At 42.2% G+C, this 19,621-nt stretch overlaps 8 non-coding genes across 8 annotated transcripts; all 8 read left to right on the top strand.

Moving 5' to 3' along the window:
* The first annotated feature begins 304 nt into the window (after positions 1–304).
* LOC126279443 (U6 spliceosomal RNA) lies at positions 305–411 on the top strand. The gene has a single exon (XR_007550923.1). It is a non-coding gene; the product is annotated as a U6 spliceosomal RNA (small nuclear RNA).
* A 2,476-nt stretch (positions 412–2,887) lies between these two features.
* Positions 2,888–2,994, top strand: LOC126279322 (U6 spliceosomal RNA). Its single transcript, XR_007550806.1, has one exon. It is a non-coding gene; the product is annotated as a U6 spliceosomal RNA (small nuclear RNA).
* Positions 2,995–5,471: 2,477 nt separating this feature from the next.
* LOC126279637 (U6 spliceosomal RNA) lies at positions 5,472–5,578 on the top strand. Its single transcript, XR_007551105.1, has one exon. It is a non-coding gene; the product is annotated as a U6 spliceosomal RNA (small nuclear RNA).
* A 2,476-nt stretch (positions 5,579–8,054) lies between these two features.
* LOC126279442 (U6 spliceosomal RNA) lies at positions 8,055–8,161 on the top strand. Its single transcript, XR_007550922.1, has one exon. It is a non-coding gene; the product is annotated as a U6 spliceosomal RNA (small nuclear RNA).
* A 2,476-nt stretch (positions 8,162–10,637) lies between these two features.
* LOC126279441 (U6 spliceosomal RNA) lies at positions 10,638–10,744 on the top strand. The gene has a single exon (XR_007550921.1). It is a non-coding gene; the product is annotated as a U6 spliceosomal RNA (small nuclear RNA).
* A 2,476-nt stretch (positions 10,745–13,220) lies between these two features.
* Positions 13,221–13,327, top strand: LOC126279440 (U6 spliceosomal RNA). Its single transcript, XR_007550920.1, has one exon. It is a non-coding gene; the product is annotated as a U6 spliceosomal RNA (small nuclear RNA).
* Positions 13,328–15,803: 2,476 nt separating this feature from the next.
* LOC126279439 (U6 spliceosomal RNA) lies at positions 15,804–15,910 on the top strand. The gene has a single exon (XR_007550919.1). It is a non-coding gene; the product is annotated as a U6 spliceosomal RNA (small nuclear RNA).
* Positions 15,911–18,386: 2,476 nt separating this feature from the next.
* LOC126279437 (U6 spliceosomal RNA) lies at positions 18,387–18,493 on the top strand. Its single transcript, XR_007550918.1, has one exon. It is a non-coding gene; the product is annotated as a U6 spliceosomal RNA (small nuclear RNA).
* The last annotated feature ends 1,128 nt before the right edge of the window (positions 18,494–19,621 follow it).

The raw sequence follows: 19,621 nt of genomic DNA, 5'->3' as shown, positions 1-19,621 counted from the left end.
GCAACAATAGCTGTCAACACGTCTTGCTGCCGCCTAGCGGCAGCTGTGTGAAACTGCTGCTGCTCTGGGTGGATGGTGCGAGAGCAAACGACTCTACGATCTAAGTTTTACACCCAAAACTGCCAAATCTACAGTTGACAGAGCTGCCACTTACTAAGAACGACACCTCGCAGTAATTAGTTCACAAATTAGCACTCGGCAGGCCTTGTGTTCCTCGCCAGAGCTGTGTAAACCTACGTCCAAGCCGAACCATGTTTGACGCGACGCCATAACTATATATACAATTTCAGAGGGCTCCTCGAATGTACTCGCTTCGGCGGTACATATACTAAAATTGGAACGATACAGAGAAGATTAGCATGGCCCCTGCGCAAGGATGACACGCAAAATCGTGAAGCGTTCCACATTTTTTTTCGCAATCTCACTCTCTCATGCCTCACATCAGCTGCTAATACCATCAGCCAACTACACAAGTTTCGCTTCATATCTGCACCCACTTGTCACAAACTATGCTCTCCATTTACGCAGTTCTCCTCCACTTTCTTTCATTCACAACAGAACATGACAAAACTGGCAATAAACCTATCCCTTACATCACCAATGCACATCTAAAATGTCACTCTAATAACAAGTCAGCAAGCACACCAAAACCACAAGTACATGTCACTAGCACCCCTTCAACACAAATCACAGCCAGGCTAAGCCTAGCACAGGCAAAAGCCTCTTCTCTTCCTCAGTATCACACTCAGCTGGCACAGCATCTCTTGCTACTGTCTCAATCATGTCATTTCATAACACACACCTACTGCCACACACAACATTTGGAAACCTTACACCAACTTTACACAAGATAGCTGCATGTTCCAAATCTTTCTCACTCACATACTTTCACTTAGACTACTGCTTAAATACACTCTAGCGCTCTAAAATTAGCTTGCATTACCTAATATTTATTTTTCTCTAACGCCTACAAAGCTTCTGGTGCCTGTAAGCCACTATCACATACTGTCTGCACACAGACCCACAATATTTATCTTTATTCATCTTCATGGCTGCAGCTGATGCCATAATTGTTTGAGCAGCATAAACAAACATGTGAAGGAAGGTGTATCTTTCATCATTAAGTGTGCAAGCTACCCCTTTACAGGAAGTTTATTTAACATTATGTTTCAAGTAACTTTCCTAGTGGCCTTGCTATCCAGCTGCAGCCTCATAATACAGACTGCAGGTGACACCTCATCAGGTTCTTAACTGAAGCATATCTGCCTGTGTAATAAGCCACTGCCCTTCACCTAAAAACCAACTATTACTGCAAATCTGTGGTGCATCAGCATGTCATGTACAAATTTCACTGGTGTGACCCACAAAGCATTTTCCCACATGTCTGGCAATCTGCCATTACATACAGTTACCTAAATAAATTCCAAAAGTGTCAGCCAATGAATACCACAACACTGAAGTGTTTAGACAGCAGACCAGTATGCTAATATTAACATATAGCATTTAGATGTGAGACTCTACTATTTTGACAGCACTTTGAATCCCATCAATGTGATACAAGTCGATGGTGTTCACAATTGCAGCTGATGCACCTCTCATCCTGTGTCTAGGAGAAAGATTGGACAAACTCTGCATGCAATATTCATCATGTTACATACACAGAAGCTCTACCACATAAGCAGATACAGAGCCAGTCAAGACACAAAACACTAGCAAGCTTCAAGATTTCAGGAATAGACAACTACATCACAAACCAGTTTGTGTCACATGACACCAGTAGCTACTCAGTTATTAACTGCTTTCAAATACTAAATCTATCACTCTTTGTTCTGCACTAGCAATTCTTCCTGCAATAACAACATTCACCAACCTGGATTACAGCTGATTGACATTTCACAGGAACATAACTACAGCTACTAACACAATGCTAACCTGGTTTCTCTTACCACATATCCCCTCGATATTTTAGGCTCATTCACACACCTCAATCACAGTGTTTCACTGTTGTCAAGTAGACCTGCCCTGTGTACACCTGGATCAACACAAATACATCACCTGGTATTGTACTGAAAACGGAACTATGTCCATCATTCCTACTACTATCTCACACAAGTCGCATTAACCCATCCATGCCCTGGTAATGACCTACACTGCTGTGTTTCAAAGTGTGCAATACGAATGCTGTTTTTAATGGTGCGTGAGGCTACTGTGTCTCTTCTTGCAGTCACTATTGTCTTCTGGCGCCATTGGATGAATAGAACCATGCTTGGTCTCTGTGGAGTTCCTCAGTAATTTACATGGTCACAGGCTGTGTCTTCTTGTGTTGTACTTGATGTGTGAGTTAAAAGTTGCATTGCATATGAGCACTCTGTAATTAAATCGATAGGTATCGTAAGAAAGTACTACTGCAAGAGTAATGCAATTTGTGTTAGCAGTGAAGACAGTTTGGCCAAAATATTCGCTTGTTTTGAGAGTCTTGAAGACCTGCTACCTGCTCCAGTCAGAGTCATTTATCCCACACATTAGAGAAGTGTGTTTCATACGTATGCCTATAAGACACTAAACTCGGGATGTGAGAACATGGCGACAATAGCTGCCAACACGTCTTGCTGCCGCCTAGCGGCAGCTGTGTGAAACTGCTGCTGCTCTGGGTGGATGGTGCGAGAGCAAACGACTCTACGATCTAAGTTTTACACCCAAAACTGCCAAATCTACAGTTGACAGAGCTGCCACTTACTAAGAACGACACCTCGCAGTAATTAGTTCACAAATTAGCACTCGGCAGGCCTTGTGTTCCTCGCCAGAGCTGTGTAAACCTACGTCCAAGCCGAACCATGTTTGACGCGACGCCATAACTATATATACAATTTCAGAGGGCTCCTCGAATGTACTCGCTTCGGCGGTACATATACTAAAATTGGAACGATACAGAGAAGATTAGCATGGCCCCTGCGCAAGGATGACACGCAAAATCGTGAAGCGTACCACATTTTTTTTTCGCAATCTCACTCTCTCATGCCTCACATCAGCTGCTAATACCATCAGCCAACTACACAAGTTTCGCTTCATATCTGCACCCACTTGTCACAAACTATGCTCTCCATTTACGCAGTTCTCCTCCACTTTCTTTCATTCACAACAGAACATGACAAAACTGGCAATAAACCTATCCCTTACATCACCAATGCACATCTAAAATGTCACTCTAATAACAAGTCAGCAAGCACACCAAAACCACAAGTACATGTCACTAGCACCCCTTCAACACAAATCACAGCCAGGCTAAGCCTAGCACAGGCAAAAGCCTCTTCTCTTCCTCAGTATCACACTCAGCTGGCACAGCATCTCTTGCTACTGTCTCAATCATGTCATTTCATAACACACACCTACTGCCACACACAACATTTGGAAACCTTACACCAACTTTACACAAGATAGCTGCATGTTCCAAATCTTTCTCACTCACATACTTTCACTTAGACTACTGCTTAAATACACTCTAGCGCTCTAAAATTAGCTTGCATTACCTAATATTTATTTTTCTCTAACGCCTACAAAGCTTCTGGTGCCTGTAAGCCACTATCACATACTGTCTGCACACAGACCCACAATATTTATCTTTATTCATCTTCATGGCTGCAGCTGATGCCATAATTGTTTGAGCAGCATAAACAAACATGTGAAGGAAGGTGTATCTTTCATCATTAAGTGTGCAAGCTACCCCTTTACAGGAAGTTTATTTAACATTATGTTTCAAGTAACTTTCCTAGTGGCCTTGCTATCCAGCTGCAGCCTCATAATACAGACTGCAGGTGACACCTCATCAGGTTCTTAACTGAAGCATATCTGCCTGTGTAATAAGCCACTGCCCTTCACCTAAAAACCAACTATTACTGCAAATCTGTGGTGCATCAGCATGTCATGTACAAATTTCACTGGTGTGACCCACAAAGTATTTTCCCACATGTCTGGCAATCTGCCATTACATACAGTTACCTAAATAAATTCCAAAAGTGTCAGCCAATGAATACCACAACACTGAAGTGCTTAGACAGCAGACCAGTATGCTAATATTAACATATAGCATTTAGATGTGAGACTCTACTATTTTGACAGCACTTTGAATCCCATCAATGTGATACAAGTCGATGGTGTTCACAATTGCAGCTGATGCACCTCTCATCCTGTGTCTAGGAGAAAGATTGGACAAACTCTGCATGCAATATTCATCATGTTACATACACAGAAGCTCTACCACATAAGCAGATACAGAGCCAGTCAAGACACAAAACACTAGCAAGCTTCAAGATTTCAGGAATAGACAACTACATCACAAACCAGTTTGTGTCACATGACACCAGTAGCTACTCAGTTATTAACTGCTTTCAAATACTAAATCTATCACTCTTTGTTCTGCACTAGCAATTCTTCCTGCAATAACAACATTCACCAACCTGGATTACAGCTGATTGACATTTCACAGGAACATAACTACAGCTACTAACACAATGCTAACCTGGTTTCTCTTACCACATGTCCCCTCGATATTTTAGGCTCATTCACACACCTCAATCACAGTGTTTCACTGTTGTCAAGTAGACCTGCCCTGTGTACACCTGGATCAACACAAATACATCACCTGGTATTGTACTGAAAACGGAACTATGTCCATCATTCCTACTACTATCTCACACAAGTCGCATTAACCCATCCATGCCCTGGTAATGACCTACACTGCTGTGTTTCAAAGTGTGCAATACGAATGCTGTTTTTAATGGTTCGTGAGGCTACTGTGTCTCTTCTTGCAGTCACTATTGTCTTCTGGCGCCATTGGATGAATAGAACCATGCTTGGTCTCTGTGGAGTTCCTCAGTAATTTACATGGTCACAGGCTGTGTCTTCTTGTGTTGTACTTGATGTGTGAGTTAAAAGTTGCATTGCATATGAGCACTCTGTAATTAAATCGATAGGTATCGTAAGAAAGTACTACTGCAAGAGTAATGCAATTTGTGTTAGCAGTGAAGACAGTTTGGCCAAAATATTCGCTTGTTTTGAGAGTCTTGAAGACCTGCTACCTGCTCCAGTCAGAGTCATATATCCCACACATTAGAGAAGTGTGTTTCATACGTATGCCTATAAGACACTAAACTCGGGATGTGAGAACATGGCGACAATAGCTGCCAACACGTCTTGCTGCCGCTTAGCGGCAGCTGTGTGAAACTGCTGCTGCTCTGGGTGGATGGTGCGAGAGCAAACGACTCTACGATCTAAGTTTTACACCCAAAACTGCCAAATCTACAGTTGACAGAGCTGCCACTTACTAAGAACGACACCTCGCAGTAATTAGTTCACAAATTAGCACTCGGCAGGCCTTGTGTTCCTCGCCAGAGCTGTGTAAACCTACGTCCAAGCCGAACCATGTTTGACGCGACGCCATAACTATATATACAATTTCAGAGGGCTCCTCGAATGTACTCGCTTTGGCGGTACATATACTAAAATTGGAACGATACAGAGAAGATTAGCATGGCCCCTGCGCAAGGATGACACATAAAATCGTGAAGCGTTCCACATTTTTTTTCGCAATCTCACTCTCTCATGCCTCACATCAGCTGCTAATACCATCAGCCAACTACACAAGTTTCGCTTCATATCTGCACCCACTTGTCACAAACTATGCTCTCCATTTACGCAGTTCTCCTCCACTTTCTTTCATTCACAACAGAACATGACAAAACTGGCAATAAACCTATCCCTTACATCACCAATGCACATCTAAAATGTCACTCTAATAACAAGTCAGCAAGCACACCAAAACCACAAGTACATGTCACTAGCACCCCTTCAACACAAATCACAGCCAGGCTAAGCCTAGCACAGGCAAAAGCCTCTTCTCTTCCTCAGTATCACACTCAGCTGTCACAGCATCTCTTGCTACTGTCTCAATCATGTCATTTCATAACACACACCTACTGCCACACACAACATTTGGAAACCTTACACCAACTTTACACAAGATAGCTGCATGTTCCAAATCTTTCTCACTCACATACTTTCACTTAGACTACTGCTTAAATACACTCTAGCGCTCTAAAATTAGCTTGCATTACCTAATATTTATTTTTCTCTAACGCCTACAAAGCTTCTGGTGCCTGTAAGCCACTATCACATACTGTCTGCACACAGACCCACAATATTTATCTTTATTCATCTTCATGGCTGCAGCTGATGCCATAATTGTTTGAGCAGCATAAACAAACATGTGAAGGAAGGTGTATCTTTCATCATTAAGTGTGCAAGCTACCCCTTTACAGGAAGTTTATTTAACATTATGTTTCAAGTAACTTTCCTAGTGGCCTTGCTATCCAGCTGCAGCCTCATAATACAGACTGCAGGTGACACCTCATCAGGTTCTTAACTGAAGCATATCTGCCTGTGTAATAAGCCACTGCCCTTCACCTAAAAACCAACTATTACTGCAAATCTGTGGTGCATCAGCATGTCATGTACAAATTTCACTGGTGTGACCCACAAAGTATTTTCCCACATGTCTGGCAATCTGCCATTACATACAGTTACCTAAATAAATTCCAAAAGTGTCAGCCAATGAATACCACAACACTGAAGTGTTTAGACAGCAGACCAGTATGCTAATATTAACATATAGCATTTAGATGTGAGACTCTACTATTTTGACAGCACTTTGAATCCCATCAATGTGATACAAGTCGATGGTGTTCACAATTGCAGCTGATGCACCTCTCATCCTGTGTCTAGGAGAAAGATTGGACAAACTCTGCATGCAATATTCATCATGTTACATACACAGAAGCTCTACCACATAAGCAGATACAGAGCCAGTCAAGACACAAAACACTAGCAAGCTTCAAGATTTCAGGAATAGACAACTACATCACAAACCAGTTTGTGTCACATGACACCAGTAGCTACTCAGTTATTAACTGCTTTCAAATACTAAATCTATCACTCTTTGTTCTGCACTAGCAATTCTTCCTGCAATAACAACATTCACCAACCTGGATTACAGCTGATTGACATTTCACAGGAACATAACTACAGCTACTAACACAATGCTAACCTGGTTTCTCTTACCACATGTCCCCTCGATATTTTAGGCTCATTCACACACCTCAATCACAGTGTTTCACTGTTGTCAAGTAGACCTGCCCTGTGTACACCTGGATCAACACAAATACATCACCTGGTATTGTACTGAAAACGGAACTATGTCCATCATTCCTACTACTATCTCACACAAGTCGCATTAACCCATCCATGCCCTGGTAATGACCTACACTGCTGTGTTTCAAAGTGTGCAATACGAATGCTGTTTTTAATGGTTCGTGAGGCTACTGTGTCTCTTCTTGCAGTCACTATTGTCTTCTGGCGCCATTGGATGAATAGAACCATGCTTGGTCTCTGTGGAGTTCCTCAGTAATTTACATGGTCACAGGCTGTGTCTTCTTGTGTTGTACTTGATGTGTGAGTTAAAAGTTGCATTGCATATGAGCACTCTGTAATTAAATCGATAGGTATCGTAAGAAAGTACTACTGCAAGAGTAATGCAATTTGTGTTAGCAGTGAAGACAGTTTGGCCAAAATATTCGCTTGTTTTGAGAGTCTTGAAGACCTGCTACCTGCTCCAGTCAGAGTCATATATCCCACACATTAGAGAAGTGTGTTTCATACGTATGCCTATAAGACACTAAACTCGGGATGTGAGAACATGGCGACAATAGCTGCCAACACGTCTTGCTGCCGCTTAGCGGCAGCTGTGTGAAACTGCTGCTGCTCTGGGTGGATGGTGCGAGAGCAAACGACTCTACGATCTAAGTTTTACACCCAAAACTGCCAAATCTACAGTTGACAGAGCTGCCACTTACTAAGAACGACACCTCGCAGTAATTAGTTCACAAATTAGCACTCGGCAGGCCTTGTGTTCCTCGCCAGAGCTGTGTAAACCTACGTCCAAGCCGAACCATGTTTGACGCGACGCCATAACTATATATACAATTTCAGAGGGCTCCTCGAATGTACTCGCTTCGGCGGTACATATACTAAAATTGGAACGATACAGAGAAGATTAGCATGGCCCCTGCGCAAGGATGACACGCAAAATCGTGAAGCGTTCCACATTTTTTTTCGCAATCTCACTCTCTCATGCCTCACATCAGCTGCTAATACCATCAGCCAACTACACAAGTTTCGCTTCATATCTGCACCCACTTGTCACAAACTATGCTCTCCATTTACGCAGTTCTCCTCCACTTTCTTTCATTCACAACAGAACATGACAAAACTGGCAATAAACCTATCCCTTACATCACCAATGCACATCTAAAATGTCACTCTAATAACAAGTCAGCAAGCACACCAAAACCACAAGTACATGTCACTAGCACCCCTTCAACACAAATCACAGCCAGGCTAAGCCTAGCACAGGCAAAAGCCTCTTCTCTTCCTCAGTATCACACTCAGCTGTCACAGCATCTCTTGCTACTGTCTCAATCATGTCATTTCATAACACACACCTACTGCCACACACAACATTTGGAAACCTTACACCAACTTTACACAAGATAGCTGCATGTTCCAAATCTTTCTCACTCACATACTTTCACTTAGACTACTGCTTAAATACACTCTAGCGCTCTAAAATTAGCTTGCATTACCTAATATTTATTTTTCTCTAACGCCTACAAAGCTTCTGGTGCCTGTAAGCCACTATCACATACTGTCTGCACACAGACCCACAATATTTATCTTTATTCATCTTCATGGCTGCAGCTGATGCCATAATTGTTTGAGCAGCATAAACAAACATGTGAAGGAAGGTGTATCTTTCATCATTAAGTGTGCAAGCTACCCCTTTACAGGAAGTTTATTTAACATTATGTTTCAAGTAACTTTCCTAGTGGCCTTGCTATCCAGCTGCAGCCTCATAATACAGACTGCAGGTGACACCTCATCAGGTTCTTAACTGAAGCATATCTGCCTGTGTAATAAGCCACTGCCCTTCACCTAAAAACCAACTATTACTGCAAATCTGTGGTGCATCAGCATGTCATGTACAAATTTCACTGGTGTGACCCACAAAGTATTTTCCCACATGTCTGGCAATCTGCCATTACATACAGTTACCTAAATAAATTCCAAAAGTGTCAGCCAATGAATACCACAACACTGAAGTGTTTAGACAGCAGACCAGTATGCTAATATTAACATATAGCATTTAGATGTGAGACTCTACTATTTTGACAGCACTTTGAATCCCATCAATGTGATACAAGTCGATGGTGTTCACAATTGCAGCTGATGCACCTCTCATCCTGTGTCTAGGAGAAAGATTGGACAAACTCTGCATGCAATATTCATCATGTTACATACACAGAAGCTCTACCACATAAGCAGATACAGAGCCAGTCAAGACACAAAACACTAGCAAGCTTCAAGATTTCAGGAATAGACAACTACATCACAAACCAGTTTGTGTCACATGACACCAGTAGCTACTCAGTTATTAACTGCTTTCAAATACTAAATCTATCACTCTTTGTTCTGCACTAGCAATTCTTCCTGCAATAACAACATTCACCAACCTGGATTACAGCTGATTGACATTTCACAGGAACATAACTACAGCTACTAACACAATGCTAACCTGGTTTCTCTTACCACATGTCCCCTCGATATTTTAGGCTCATTCACACACCTCAATCACAGTGTTTCACTGTTGTCAAGTAGACCTGCCCTGTGTACACCTGGATCAACACAAATACATCACCTGGTATTGTACTGAAAACGGAACTATGTCCATCATTCCTACTACTATCTCACACAAGTCGCATTAACCCATCCATGCCCTAGTAATGACCTACACTGCTGTGTTTCAAAGTGTGCAATACGAATGCTGTTTTTAATGGTTCGTGAGGCTACTGTGTCTCTTCTTGCAGTCACTATTGTCTTCTGGCGCCATTGGATGAATAGAACCATGCTTGGTCTCTGTGGAGTTCCTCAGTAATTTACATGGTGACAGGCTGTGTCTTCTTGTGTTGTACTTGATGTGTGAGTTAAAAGTTGCATTGCATATGAGCACTCTGTAATTAAATCGATAGGTATCGTAAGAAAGTACTACTGCAAGAGTAATGCAATTTGTGTTAGCAGTGAAGACAGTTTGGCCAAAATATTCGCTTGTTTTGAGAGTCTTGAAGACCTGCTACCTGCTCCAGTCAGAGTCATTTATCCCACACATTAGAGAAGTGTGTTTCATACGTATGCCTATAAGACACTAAACTCGGGATGTGAGAACATGGCGACAATAGCTGCCAACACGTCTTGCTGCCGCCTAGCGGCAGCTGTGTGAAACTGCTGCTGCTCTGGGTGGATGGTGCGAGAGCAAACGACTCTACGATCTAAGTTTTACACCCAAAAGTGCCAAATCTACAGTTGACAGAGCTGCCACTTACTAAGAACGACACCTCGCAGTAATTAGTTCACAAATTAGCACTCGGCTGGCCTTGTGTTCCTCGCCAGAGCTGTGTAAACCTACGTCCAAGCCGAACCATGTTTGACGCGACGCCATAACTATATATACAATTTCAGAGGGCTCCTCGAATGTACTCGCTTCGGCGGTACATATACTAAAATTGGAACGATACAGAGAAGATTAGCATGGCCCCTGCGCAAGGATGACACGCAAAATCGTGAAGCGTTCCACATTTTTTTTCGCAATCTCACTCTCTCATGCCTCACATCAGCTGCTAATACCATCAGCCAACTACACAAGTTTCGCTTCATATCTGCACCCACTTGTCACAAACTATGCTCTCCATTTACGCAGTTCTCCTCCACTTTCTTTCATTCACAACAGAACATGACAAAACTGGCAATAAACCTATCCCTTACATCACCAATGCACATCTAAAATGTCACTCTAATAACAAGTCAGCAAGCACACCAAAACCACAAGTACATGTCACTAGCACCCCTTCAACACAAATCACAGCCAGGCTAAGCCTAGCACAGGCAAAAGCCTCTTCTCTTCCTCAGTATCACACTCAGCTGTCACAGCATCTCTTGCTACTGTCTCAATCATGTCATTTCATAACACACACCTACTGCCACACACAACATTTGGAAACCTTACACCAACATTACACAAGATAGCTGCATGTTCCAAATCTTTCTCACTCACATACTTTCACTTAGACTACTGCTTAAATACACTCTAGCGCTCTAAAATTAGCTTGCATTACCTAATATTTATTTTTCTCTAACGCCTACAAAGCTTCTGGTGCCTGTAAGCCACTATCACATACTGTCTGCACACAGACCCACAATATTTATCTTTATTCATCTTCATGGCTGCAGCTGATGCCATAATTGTTTGAGCAGCATAAACAAACATGTGAAGGAAGGTGTATCTTTCATCATTAAGTGTGCAAGCTACCCCTTTACAGGAAGTTTATTTAACATTATGTTTCAAGTAACTTTCCTAGTGGCCTTGCTATCCAGCTGCAGCCTCATAATACAGACTGCAGGTGACACCTCATCAGGTTCTTAACTGAAGCATATCTGCCTGTGTAATAAGCCACTGCCCTTCACCTAAAAACCAACTATTACTGCAAATCTGTGGTGCATCAGCATGTCATGTACAAATTTCACTGGTGTGACCCACAAAGTATTTTCCCACATGTCTGGCAATCTGCCATTACATACAGTTACCTAAATAAATTCCAAAAGTGTCAGCCAATGAATACCACAACACTGAAGTGTTTAGACAGCAGACCAGTATGCTAATATTAACATATAGCATTTAGATGTGAGACTCTACTATTTTGACAGCACTTTGAATCCCATCAATGTGATACAAGTCGATGGTGTTCACAATTGCAGCTGATGCACCTCTCATCCTGTGTCTAGGAGAAAGATTGGACAAACTCTGCATGCAATATTCATCATGTTACATACACAGAAGCTCTACCACATAAGCAGATACAGAGCCAGTCAAGACACAAAACACTAGCAAGCTTCAAGATTTCAGGAATAGACAACTACATCACAAACCAGTTTGTGTCACATGACACCAGTAGCTACTCAGTTATTAACTGCTTTCAAATACTAAATCTATCACTCTTTGTTCTGCACTAGCAATTCTTCCTGCAATAACAACATTCACCAACCTGGATTACAGCTGATTGACATTTCACAGGAACATAACTACAGCTACTAACACAATGCTAACCTGGTTTCTCTTACCACATGTCCCCTCGATATTTTAGGCTCATTCACACACCTCAATCACAGTGTTTCACTGTTGTCAAGTAGACCTGCCCTGTGTACACCTGGATCAACACAAATACATCACCTGGTATTGTACTGAAAACGGAACTATGTCCATCATTCCTACTACTATCTCACACAAGTCGCATTAACCCATCCATGCCCTGGTAATGACCTACACTGCTGTGTTTCAAAGTGTGCAATACGAATGCTGTTTTTAATGGTTCGTGAGGCTACTGTGTCTCTTCTTGCAGTCACTATTGTCTTCTGGCGCCATTGGATGAATAGAACCATGCTTGGTCTCTGTGGAGTTCCTCAGTAATTTACATGGTCACAGGCTGTGTCTTCTTGTGTTGTACTTGATGTGTGAGTTAAAAGTTGCATTGCATATGAGCACTCTGTAATTAAATCGATAGGTATCGTAAGAAAGTACTACTGCAAGAGTAATGCAATTTGTGTTAGCAGTGAAGACAGTTTGGCCAAAATATTCGCTTGTTTTGAGAGTCTTGAAGACCTGCTACCTGCTCCAGTCAGAGTCATTTATCCCACACATTAGAGAAGTGTGTTTCATACGTATGCCTATAAGACACTAAACTCGGGATGTGAGAACATGGCGACAATAGCTGCCAACACGTCTTGCTGCCGCCTAGCGGCAGCTGTGTGAAACTGCTGCTGCTCTGGGTGGATGGTGCGAGAGCAAACGACTCTACGATCTAAGTTTTACACCCAAAACTGCCAAATCTACAGTTGACAGAGCTGCCACTTACTAAGAACGACACCTCGCAGTAATTAGTTCACAAATTAGCACTCGGCAGGCCTTGTGTTCCTCGCCAGAGCTGTGTAAACCTACGTCCAAGCCGAACCATGTTTGACGCGACGCCATAACTATATATACAATTTCAGAGGGCTCCTCGAATGTACTCGCTTCGGCGGTACATATACTAAAATTGGAACGATACAGAGAAGATTAGCATGGCCCCTGCGCAAGGATGACACGCAAAATCGTGAAGCGTTCCACATTTTTTTTCGCAATCTCACTCTCTCATGCCTCACATCAGCTGCTAATACCATCAGCCAACTACACAAGTTTCGCTTCATATCTGCACCCACTTGTCACAAACTATGCTCTCCATTTACGCAGTTCTCCTCCACTTTCTTTCATTCACAACAGAACATGACAAAACTGGCAATAAACCTATCCCTTACATCACCAATGCACATCTAAAATGTCACTCTAATAACAAGTCAGCAAGCACACCAAAACCACAAGTACATGTCACTAGCACCCCTTCAACACAAATCACAGCCAGGCTAAGCCTAGCACAGGCAAAAGCCTCTTCTCTTCCTCAGTATCACACTCAGCTGTCACAGCATCTCTTGCTACTGTCTCAATCATGTCATTTCATAACACACACCTACTGCCACACACAACATTTGGAAACCTTACACCAACTTTACACAAGATAGCTGCATGTTCCAAATCTTTCTCACTCACATACTTTCACTTAGACTACTGCTTAAATACACTCTAGCGCTCTAAAATTAGCTTGCATTACCTAATATTTATTTTTCTCTAACGCCTACAAAGCTTCTGGTGCCTGTAAGCCACTATCACATACTGTCTGCACACAGACCCACAATATTTATCTTTATTCATCTTCATGGCTGCAGCTGATGCCATAATTGTTTGAGCAGCATAAACAAACATGTGAAGGAAGGTGTATCTTTCATCATTAAGTGTGCAAGCTACCCCTTTACAGGAAGTTTATTTAACATTATGTTTCAAGTAACTTTCCTAGTGGCCTTGCTATCCAGCTGCAGCCTCATAATACAGACTGCAGGTGACACCTCATCAGGTTCTTAACTGAAGCATATCTGCCTGTGTAATAAGCCACTGCCCTTCACCTAAAAACCAACTATTACTGCAAATCTGTGGTGCATCAGCATGTCATGTACAAATTTCACTGGTGTGACCCACAAAGTATTTTCCCACATGTCTGGCAATCTGCCATTACATACAGTTACCTAAATAAATTCCAAAAGTGTCAGCCAATGAATACCACAACACTGAAGTGTTTAGACAGCAGACCAGTATGCTAATATTAACATATAGCATTTAGATGTGAGACTCTACTATTTTGACAGCACTTTGAATCCCATCAATGTGATACAAGTCGATGGTGTTCACAATTGCAGCTGATGCACCTCTCATCCTGTGTCTAGGAGAAAGATTGGACAAACTCTGCATGCAATATTCATCATGTTACATACACAGAAGCTCTACCACATAAGCAGATACAGAGCCAGTCAAGACACAAAACACTAGCAAGCTTCAAGATTTCAGGAATAGACAACTACATCACAAACCAGTTTGTGTCACATGACACCAGTAGCTACTCAGTTATTAACTGCTTTCAAATACTAAATCTATCACTCTTTGTTCTGCACTAGCAATTCTTCCTGCAATAACAACATTCACCAACCTGGATTACAGCTGATTGACATTTCACAGGAACATAACTACAGCTACTAACACAATGCTAACCTGGTTTCTCTTACCACATGTCCCCTCGATATTTTAGGCTCATTCACACACCTCAATCACAGTGTTTCACTGTTGTCAAGTAGACCTGCCCTGTGTACACCTGGATCAACACAAATACATCACCTGGTATTGTACTGAAAACGGAACTATGTCCATCATTCCTACTACTATCTCACACAAGTCGCATTAACCCATCCATGCCCTGGTAATGACCTACACTGCTGTGTTTCAAAGTGTGCAATACGAATGCTGTTTTTAATGGTTCGTGAGGCTACTGTGTCTCTTCTTGCAGTCACTATTGTCTTCTGGCGCCATTGGATGAATAGAACCATGCTTGGTCTCTGTGGAGTTCCTCAGTAATTTACATGGTCACAGGCTGTGTCTTCTTGTGTTGTACTTGATGTGTGAGTTAAAAGTTGCATTGCATATGAGCACTCTGTAATTAAATCGATAGGTATCGTAAGAAAGTACTACTGCAAGAGTAATGCAATTTGTGTTAGCAGTGAAGACAGTTTGGCCAAAATATTCGCTTGTTTTGAGAGTCTTGAAGACCTGCTACCTGCTCCAGTCAGAGTCATTTATCCCACACATTAGAGAAGTGTGTTTCATACGTATGCCTATAAGACACTAAACTCGGGATGTGAGAACATGGCGACAATAGCTGCCAACACGTCTTGCTGCCGCCTAGCGGCAGCTGTGTGAAACTGCTGCTGCTCTGGGTGGATGGTGCGAGAGCAAACGACTCTACGATCTAAGTTTTACACCCAAAACTGCCAAATCTACAGTTGACAGAGCTGCCACTTACTAAGAACGACACCTCGCAGTAATTAGTTCACAAATTAGCACTCGGCAGGCCTTGTGTTCCTCGCCAGAGCTGTGTAAACCTACGTCCAAGCCGAACCATGTTTGACGCGACGCCATAACTATATATACAATTTCAGAGGGCTCCTCGAATGTACTCGCTTCGGCGGTACATATACTAAAATTGGAACGATACAGAGAAGATTAGCATGGCCCCTGCGCAAGGATGACACGCAAAATCGTGAAGCGTTCCACATTTTTTTTCGCAATCTCACTCTCTCATGCCTCACATCAGCTGCTAATACCATCAGCCAACTACACAAGTTTCGCTTCATATCTGCACCCACTTGTCACAAACTATGCTCTCCATTTACGCAGTTCTCCTCCACTTTCTTTCATTCACAACAGAACATGACAAAACTGGCAATAAACCAATCCCTTACATCACCAATGCACATCTAAAATGTCACTCTAATAACAAGTCAGCAAGCACACCAAAACCACAAGTACATGTCACTAGCACCCCTTCAACACAAATCACAGCCAGGCTAAGCCTAGCACAGGCAAAAGCCTCTTCTCTTCCTCAGTATCACACTCAGCTGTCACAGCATCTCTTGCTACTGTCTCAATCATGTCATTTCATAACACACACCTACTGCCACACACAACATTTGGAAACCTTACACCAACTTTACACAAGATAGCTGCATGTTCCAAATCTTTCTCACTCACATACTTTCACTTAGACTACTGCTTAAATACACTCTAGCGCTCTAAAATTAGCTTGCATTACCTAATATTTATTTTTCTCTAACGCCTACAAAGCTTCTGGTGCCTGTAAGCCACTATCACATACTGTCTGCACACAGACCCACAATATTTATCTTTATTCATCTTCATGGCTGCAGCTGATGCCATAATTGTTTGAGCAGCATAAACAAACATGTGAAGGAAGGTGTATCTTTCATCATTAAGTGTGCAAGCTACCCCTTTACAGGAAGTTTATTTAACATTATGTTTCAAGTAACTTTCCTAGTGGCCTTGCTATCCAGCTGCAGCCTCATAATACAGACTGCAGGTGACACCTCATCAGGTTCTTAACTGAAGCATATCTGCCTGTGTAATAAGCCACTGCCCTTCACCTAAAAACCAACTATTACTGCAAATCTGTGGTGCATCAGCATGTCATGTACAAATTTCACTGGTGTGACCCACAAAGTATTTTCCCACATGTCTGGCAATCTGCCATTACATACAGTTACCTAAATAAATTCCAAAAGTGTCAGCCAATGAATACCACAACACTGAAGTGTTTAGACAGCAGACCAGTATGCTAATATTAACATATAGCATTTAGATGTGAGACTCTACTATTTTGACAGCACTTTGAATCCCATCAATGTGATACAAGTCGATGGTGTTCACAATTGCAGCTGATGCACCTCTCATCCTGTGTCTAGGAGAAAGATTGGACAAACTCTGCATGCAATATTCATCATGTTACATACACAGAAGCTCTACCACATAAGCAGATACAGAGCCAGTCAAGACACAAAACACTAGCAAGCTTCAAGATTTCAGGAATAGACAACTACATCACAAACCAGTTTGTGTCACATGACACCAGTAGCTACTCAGTTATTAACTGCTTTCAAATACTAAATCTATCACTCTTTGTTCTGCACTAGCAATTCTTCCTGCAATAACAACATTCACCAACCTGGATTACAGCTGATTGACATTTCACAGGAACATAACTACAGCTACTAACACAATGCTAACCTGGTTTCTCTTACCACATGTCCCCTCGATATTTTAGGCTCATTCACACACCTCAATCACAGTGTTTCACTGTTGTCAAGTAGACCTGCCCTGTGTACACCTGGATCAACACAAATACATCACCTGGTATTGTACTGAAAACGGAACTATGTCCATCATTCCTACTACTATCTCACACAAGTCGCATTAACCCATCCATGCCCTGGTAATGACCTACACTGCTGTGTTTCAAAGTGTGCAATACGAATGCTGTTTTTAATGGTTCGTGAGGCTACTGTGTCTCTTCTTGCAGTCACTATTGTCTTCTGGCGCCATTGGATGAATAGAACCATGCTTGGTCTCTGTGGAGTTCCTCAGTAATTTACATGGTCACAGGCTGTGTCTTCTTGTGTTGTACTTGATGTGTGAGTTAAAAGTTGCATTGCATATGAGCACTCTGTAATTAAATCGATAGGTATCGTAAGAAAGTACTACTGCAAGAGTAATGCAATTTGTGTTAGCAGTGAAGACAGTTTGGCCAAAATATTCGCTTGTTTTGAGAGTCTTGAAGACCTGCTACCTGCTCCAGTCAGAGTCATTTATCCCACACATTAGAGAAGTGTGTTTCATACGTATGCCTATAAGACACTAAACTCGGGATGTGAGAACATGGCGACAATAGCTGCCAACACGTCTTGCTGCCGCCTAGCGGCAGCTGTGTGAAACTGCTGCTGCTCTGGGTGGATGGTGCGAGAGCAAACGACTCTACGATCTAAGTTTTACACCCAAAACTGCCAAATCTACAGTTGACAGAGCTGCCACTTACTAAGAACGACACCTCGCAGTAATTAGTTCACAAATTAGCACTCGGCAGGCCTTGTGTTCCTCGCCAGAGCTGTGTAAACCTACGTCCAAGCCGAACCATGTTTGACGCGACGCCATAACTATATATACAATTTCAGAGGGCTCCTCGAATGTACTCGCTTCGGCGGTACATATACTAAAATTGGAACGATACAGAGAAGATTAGCATGGCCCCTGCGCAAGGATGACACGCAAAATCGTGAAGCGTTCCACATTTTTTTTCGCAATCTCACTCTCTCATGCCTCACATCAGCTGCTAATACCATCAGCCAACTACACAAGTTTCGCTTCATATCTGCACCCACTTGTCACAAACTATGCTCTCCATTTACGCAGTTCTCCTCCACTTTCTTTCATTCACAACAGAACATGACAAAACTGGCAATAAACCTATCCCTTACATCACCAATGCACATCTAAAATGTCACTCTAATAACAAGTCAGCAAGCACACCAAAACCACAAGTACATGTCACTAGCACCCCTTCAACACAAATCACAGCCAGGCTAAGCCTAGCACAGGCAAAAGCCTCTTCTCTTCCTCAGTATCACACTCAGCTGTCACAGCATCTCTTGCTACTGTCTCAATCATGTCATTTCATAACACACACCTACTGCCACACACAACATTTGGAAACCTTACACCAACTTTACACAAGATAGCTGCATGTTCCAAATCTTTCTCACTCACATACTTTCACTTAGACTACTGCTTAAATACACTCTAGCGCTCTAAAATTAGCTTGCATTACCTAATATTTATTTTTCTCTAACGCCTACAAAGCTTCTGGTGCCTGTAAGCCACTATCACATACTGTCTGCACACAGACCCACAATATTTATCTTTATTCATCTTCATGGCTGCAGCTGATGCCATAATTGTTTGAGCAGCATAAACAAACATGTGAAGGAAGGTGTATCTTTCATCATTAAGTGTGCAAGCTACCCCTTTACAGGAAGTTTATTTAACATTATGTTTCAAGTAACTTTCCTAGTGGCCTTGCTATCCAGCTGCAGCCTCATAATACAGACTGCAGGTGACACCTCATCAGGTTCTTAACTGAAGCATATCTGCCTGTGTAATAAGCCACTGCCCTTCACCTAAAAACCAACTATTACTGCAAATCTGTGGTGCATCAGCATGTCATGTACAAATTTCACTGGTGTGACCCACAAAGTATTTTCCCACATGTCTGGCAATCTGCCATTACATACAGTTACCTAAATAAATTCCAAAAGTGTCAGCCAATGAATACCACAACACTGAAGTGTTTAGACAGCAGACCAGTATGCTAATATTAACATATAGCATTTAGATGTGAGACTCTACTATTTTGACAGCACTTTG

This window comes from Schistocerca gregaria, chromosome 6 (assembly GCF_023897955.1).
Source record: "Schistocerca gregaria isolate iqSchGreg1 chromosome 6, iqSchGreg1.2, whole genome shotgun sequence".
Taxonomy (NCBI): domain Eukaryota; kingdom Metazoa; phylum Arthropoda; class Insecta; order Orthoptera; family Acrididae; genus Schistocerca; species Schistocerca gregaria.
This window is presented reverse-complemented; position numbering and strand designations above follow the sequence as displayed.